Source organism: Pteropus vampyrus, unplaced genomic scaffold, assembly GCF_000151845.1.
Source record: "Pteropus vampyrus isolate Shadow unplaced genomic scaffold, Pvam_2.0 Scaffold72, whole genome shotgun sequence".
Classification (NCBI taxonomy): Eukaryota; Metazoa; Chordata; class Mammalia; order Chiroptera; family Pteropodidae; genus Pteropus; species Pteropus vampyrus.
Genome location: NW_011888853.1, coordinates 2,811,817 through 2,818,168, shown reverse-complemented (window position 1 = coordinate 2,818,168; position 6,352 = coordinate 2,811,817). Strand labels below are relative to the sequence as shown.

The following is a 6,352-nucleotide window of genomic DNA, read 5'->3' as shown; positions in this document are numbered from 1 at the left end:
TCCCAGCTCGAAAACTCCCCGTTGCTTACAGGATAAAATACAAACACCTTGTCCTGAGGCCGCCAGCCTCCGGCACACGCCCACCTGCCTTCCTGGGCTTGTCACCTATCACCCTCCCAACACATCCTGCAATGTCGCCAAGCCGGGGGCCCGGAAGCCTCCCTACAGTGACCAGGGTTTCCTTGCTACTTTGATCTTGCATTCCACCCGAAACGCCTCTCTTCAGCCCCACCTGTCAAGATTCCCCCTACCCCTTTAGGCCCATTAAAAAAAGCTTAGACTGTTTTTCTGTAAGTTATAAAAGTAATACATGCATGGTATTAAATGAAAAGCAAGTCTGGGGGGGATAGATAAGGGTAAAGGGGGTCAGATATATGGTGACAGGAGATTCGACTTTGGGTGGTGAACACAGTGCAATATACAGATGATCTATTGTTAAATCGTACACTTGGACCTATATAATTGTATTAACCAATGTCACCCCAATAAATTTAATTAAAAAAGAAAAGTCTGTGCCCCTCCTTTTCACCCCGATTCCCCACCAGCATGCGGGGTTCCTCCACAAATACACTTCCGGGCCTCCTGGCAGATACGCGTGTGTTCTCCTTAATCACAGGTACGTGGAATTATACGAAACACGCACCTTGCTTTTTCACTTACCGTCTCTTGGATGTATGCCACGGCAGCACGGAAAGAGTGGCCTCCCTGCTTTTAACAGCTGTGTGATATCACCGCAAATTATACCCCTGGTCTATTTAACGCCTTTTCCCCTCCGGCCAGACAGGTGCCTGTCATTGCAGCCAAGGCTGTGAGAGGCACCCCCACCCCTCCGTCGCTGGGCAGTGCTCCGTTTCTATGGGACAAATTCCTGACATCGACCGCCAGCATGAATCCGTCCCCTCCTGGGGGCTCCTGCAGCAATTCTCGGTGCTCCAGGGGTGACAGTACAGCTCAGGTGTCTGCAGCGTTTGCTGGAGTCTAAGGTCAGTCTGTGACTGGGATCAAACCCCAGCTGTTCCACTTACGTGTCCCTCGGTTCTCGCAGCCTTAAAATGGAGACGACGATAATGGTACCACGTCTGGAGTCTTCTCAAGGACTAAGCGAGCATGTCATGGCTCTTGGATCCAGAGGAGGGCCCGGAATGGCGGGCCGCTCCTCTTCCTGTTACAGGGCCTCGTGTACTTCCATCTCCCCCGCAGTCTGCCAGCACTTCGCATGCCGGCTCTATCTAGCCTCGTGCACCTGAGATGTGGAGGCACACTACATGGCTCCGGCATTTGCTACTCAGGAGCGACCCTCCGGCTCTGGAGCGACATCCAGCTCTGGCCTGCCCCCAAGCTTGCGCCTCCGCAAGGCCTGGGGGATGAGGAGGAGGAGGGGGCCCTTTTTTCCTACCGTCCCCTCCATCAGGAGCCCCTTCCCCCTTTCCGTATCCGAACCTCCCCCCACCATCCAGTCTGATAAACAGGTATCGGGGGCATGGCTCAGAAGCTCTGTGAAAGGCCAGGGTCTTGGTGGGCCCCTGAGACCCACACCACCTCCTGATTCTGGTCCCCACCGGCCCAGATCCCTTCCTTCCCCCTAGGCCCCAGGCATTCTTCCAACTCTGCTGCACCAGGGCGGGCCAGGGCTCCCTGATGGAGAGGATGCCATGACAGGCTGGGGCTGGGAAAAGGGGGTATCTGGACCTTGGGATTCGGTGTGCCTTCCCCAGCCCTGCCACAGTGTGTTTGTCTAGCCGGAAGGGAGAGGCTAGATCAGATCTTCTGTGACCGGAGGGAGAAGGGTCCGCCTGGGCAGCCAGACCCAGGCCAAGGGGCCAGGAGGGCAGAAGGATGGAGTGGCCTAGGCACCAGCAGGGGTCAGCTGTCACTCCGCACCCCTGTCCCTGTGCTGCCTGCACCCACTCAGCCTGATGGAGTTGGGCAGGTCCAGTTGCTGCCTTTGGGTCGGGGAGGTTCATGAATTTTGGCTCTGGGCGCAGGGCAGATGCGGAGATATCCCGCAGGAGGGGGCACGGGGGTGGCGGGGTGGAAAGAGCGACGCGCCCGCGACCCCAGAGGAGCAGCCAGGCTGGGGGAGAAGCTGAGGTCGAGGAAGGTCGGGAGCCAGGCTGTGCTGGGCTCAGAGCGGGTAGAGGTTGGCTCAACATTGAGGAGACACTAGGTCCTCGTGGGATCAGCGTTGGCAGCTGCTAACAGTCAGGCGCAGGAGCCACGTGCCTTTCCCGGGGCCTCTTAACATGAGGCGGGGCCTGTTACCGCTCCAGGCAAGGCCAGGGAGGGCCAGGGATTTGTCCAAGGCCGCACAGGGGCAAAGGGATCTGAACTCGGGGCCCCTGATAATAGCCCCATGAGCTAACAGTCAGCCACGTTTCACGCATCCCACCATCAACCACGTGAGAAGGCAAATTAAGAACCAGCTTAGAGGGGCAGGTGCCGAGGCCACCCTGCCCTGGAGGCTGACCCCGCCGTGGAATCTCCAGATGATCTAGGCGCTTTCCTCTGCGTCCGCTGCAGGCACCCCTGTGAGCCCAAGTTCTGCCCCATCTGGATGGTTCCGTGTTGTCGGCCCAGAGGCAACGTGGGTTTTTAACGGGTCTTCCCTAAAGCGATTCTTATGACTTCTGCAGAGACCCCCGCCGCCCACGCAGGCACCCGGCGCGGTTGTCCCTGCACGCTGTCGTCGTGGTCAGTGCCTGCTCTGGGTTTGGATCCGGGGGCGGGCGGGGCGCGGGAAGTTGAGCAAGACCCGACCTTCGCCTGGGAAGGGGCCTCCGCCCCCAGGAGGATGCGGGGGAGGGCGCGTTCGCTGTCATGGAACAGAGTGGCGCTGGCCGAGATCAGAGAAGGCTTCCCGGAGGCGGGAGCCGCGGGACTTGGAGGAGGGGAGACGCTCCAGCGGTGTTTCAAGGGACGGGTGAGGGCTAAACTTTGGACTGAGAATGAGGGCGCTGGACAGAGGGGAGTGGGAGGTGGCTGTTACTGGAATGGCTCTTCCTGGGGGTGATGTGATGATGGCTGGCACTTCAGACCTCGACTACGCGCCTTGTGAGATGAGGAGAGGAGCCTTGTGAGATGAGGAGAGGAGGCCAGCTCGGGCTGAATACAGGGTTCTGCCTAGGCGGGGACCCCGCTGCCAGGCGCCAGCCAAGCGAGCCGCAGAGGGCGCCGTGGCGCGGGCCGCCCGGAGCCCCGCCCCCGGGAGCCAGGCCCCGCCCTGGAGCCAGGCCCCGCCCCCGGTCCGCCGCCCGCGCGCAGGTAGGGAAGAGGCGGGGCGCCGGAGCCCCGCCCCCAGGCGCCGCGGCCCAGCTGCTCGCCGGCGCCGTTCCGAGCTGCGTCCCGGGGACTTGGGGCTGCAGGGAGGTGAGCGCGGGCGACGGGCAAGGCTGGGCTCTCGGCCGCAGGGCCGCAGGCGCCGGGAGGGTCCGAGGGTAAAGCGCACAAGCCCGCCGTGGGGCGCGGGGCGCGCCTGGCGAGGGCGTCCCCCTCCCTGCGGAGAGCTCGGGCCCCACGTGGGCCAAGCCGCAGGCCAGAGGCCGGGCTTGGACTCGGACGGGGCTTCGGGACGCGGTCCGCCGGCCTCTGGGGCTCAGCTCGGACAAGACGCCTAAGGGCTCCCTGGGCCAAGGGGTCACCAGATGCGAAGGCACGATGATTGGGCAGAAGTTTAAAGCTCTGGGAGGAAGAAAGGGGACTGCCCCAGGGCAGCGCTGCACAGCCCCGCCCTCGTCCCAGAAGGGCCTGGAATTCAGATCCGCTCCCCTCTCCGCGGGGTGAGCAGCGGGAAGCCCGGCTCAGGTGGAAACAGGTGTAGGAGAGTGGGCTTGCTCTGCAGGGCTGCACCGGAGCTCAGCGACTGACTGCACTCAGGCGTCTTGAGTTCTGGACCGAGGGCCTTGGAAAGCCTGGCCCCCTCTTTTTCTCCAGGGCGTCGCGTTGGGTTAGGTTAGAGAGGGATGTCTCCTAGGGTACAGATCTCCCACCCCAGGGCAGAGGGGGTCTTAGCCCCTGCCTAACTGGGTGAAAGACTAAGGGAGCAGGCTGGAGGGTGGGAGTGTCTGAGGAGGGAAAGGCTTGAGGGATCGACCCTACACGTGGACTGGCTACTGTTTCCCAAATGGCCAGATTTAAGACTCCTGCGCGCGTGTGTGTGTGACGTTTGCTGGTAAAATAATGAGCCCAGCATCTGTGTTATGTTTCTGTCACTCTCTAGAGGTAGGGCAGAGGGAGAAGTGGAAAGTGAAGCTTGTTTAGAGCAGTGGCTCTCAACCCCCCGGGGGCTGACTGTACCGGCCAGGGGATATTTGGCAATATCTAAAGTGGTTTTGGTTGTCACAGCTCCGGGGAGGGGAGGTGAGTGTTGTTGTTGCTATTTGGCACCTAGTGGATAGATGCTGCTAAACATCCCACAATGCACAGGGCGGCCCCCACAACCAAAAATGATCCGGTCGAAACGTCCACACTTGGTCCATCAAGCGACAAGCATGCCTCGTTTCACTGCACGCCACAGACATTGCAGGTGTTTTTCGTTTGTTTACAAATTGAACAGCCTCCACCAGTAAAAAGATTAAACTCCGGCAATATCTCTGAGGTATATGCCCGTACTTCTTATTGACGTCCCCTCCCTGCCTCAGTTTCCCCAGTGTTAAGGGAGGAACTTGAAATAAAACTACATGAGAGTAAGGAGTTGTGAGGGTAGTTATTCCCCTAGTAAGAGGCTGCCTTTGGTGCCATAAGCCTGCCTCTCCCTGCTCAAACCATGGGCCCTGCAGGAGGCAGGTCTGGGTGCCGGGGAGGAGCTCAGGCGAGGGGCTGGGAGCTGTCCTGGAGTATTGCTCCCCGAGGGCAGCCTCCCACAGGGGCTCAGACGTCCCCCAGGTATGAGCTGTGTTCTCACAGATTTCTCCAAAGTTGGATCTCTGACATGGGCATGAATGCCCGATGCCATGTGACCTGCTGGAATTTTCCCTTCTAAACGCACACCTGACTCTTCTAGTATTTACCCAGGAAAATAATACCCAAGGGGTATAACAAGGCTCCTAATTCCGCGCGGCTCCCCGATCTGCTTCCTTCCGGCAATAAAAATTTCCACTGTGCTTAGAAGACGGGGTGGGAGAGCGAGGCACCCCCACTCCTGGAGTGAGCTGAACAATGGTAAGAGATGGAGGACATCGAAGCCACAGGACAGGGAGATTCTCCCGCCCCCCCGGCAGGGATGACTGAATTGTTTGAGCTTGGCTGGAGGAATGTGCTCCCAGTTTTCGGGGAATGGGGTGTGTGGCTGTCCGGGCAGGATGGGATGAAGTGGGTGCCCAGGCCACCCCACTGGCCTCCGTCTCGTTTCCTGGCAGTATCTATTGCCCGCTGTCATCTTTACTTCTAGACTCTGTCCTCCTGGCCCGGGAGCCCTGGTAGGGCGAGAGGGCAGGTGGCAGTTTCTGGTTTGACTTCTGCTTTTTGGGTTTTTTTTAGGTCTTTTAATTTTCAAAGGGTGGAGCGTGACTCCCATCTTTTCAGAAAAACAAAGCCACAGTTGTGGCCCCCACCGGTTGTGTGCCCCTCGAGGCATAAGGCAGCACTCGGCCTTGGTCAAAGTAGCTCAGGAAGTAAGCAGCGAGCCCAGTGCCACCGGCCTGTAAAGAGACCACCAGGTGACTCCTACCTGGTTTGCTCACTTGCGAGCTGCAGCTGTACCTGGTATCACACACACTCACAGCCCAAGAGAGGATTTCTCCTCTTCTAAGAGGAATAAATCACACTGCACACACTGCAGAGGCTACGGGGTCTGAGCTGGCTCCGGTCAGTAGCCGTGTTTTGCTGTGACCAGAGCTCTGGGCACTGCCGTCGCCTCTTCACAAGATCTCTGTCAACTTGCTGTGTAAACTCTGCCCCAGAGGAGATGAAGTGGTGTGTGTGTCTGAGCGTGCATGGACCGGTTCATGTCTGAGGGACTCGGATGGGCCACCTGTCGCTTCCCTTCGGTTGGGATGAGCAGTAGTGAAATGGGGATGGTCACGGCCCTGACCGCCCCATGGTGCAACGCTGGGGAATGTGCTCTCCCGGCCGCCTCTCCCCACTCCACCCCACACACCCCCGTGGGGCTCTGTGGCCTCAGCGTTGCCTTGGGGATTTCCAGAGTGAGCTCACTCGTCTGCTCCCAGCTTCCTATCCAGCTGGGCTAGGCCGGGGGAGGAGGTGGAGACATCAGCCCTCTTGGAGTGCAGGCTGACCTGGCTTGGTGGCCAGGGCGGGGAGGCTGCCAGGCTAGGCGGCTCACAGGATGCAGGCCAGGAGGAGGTGCCCTGCCTGCCCCGTCTCTAGGGAAAACACAGGCTTTTCCCAGGCTGCC

At 59.6% G+C, this 6,352-nt stretch overlaps 1 protein-coding gene across 1 annotated transcript in view; it reads left to right on the top strand.

The window, feature by feature from the left end:
• Positions 1 to 3,281: 3,281 nt before the first annotated feature.
• RHBDF2 (rhomboid 5 homolog 2) overlaps positions 3,282 to 6,352 on the top strand; it is a 24,370-nt gene continuing 21,299 nt past the window's right edge. Inside the window, exon 1 of the mRNA XM_023531625.1 lies at positions 3,282 to 3,366. The gene's annotated coding sequence lies outside the window, so the exon portion shown is untranslated. The remainder of the gene's footprint in view (positions 3,367 to 6,352) is intronic.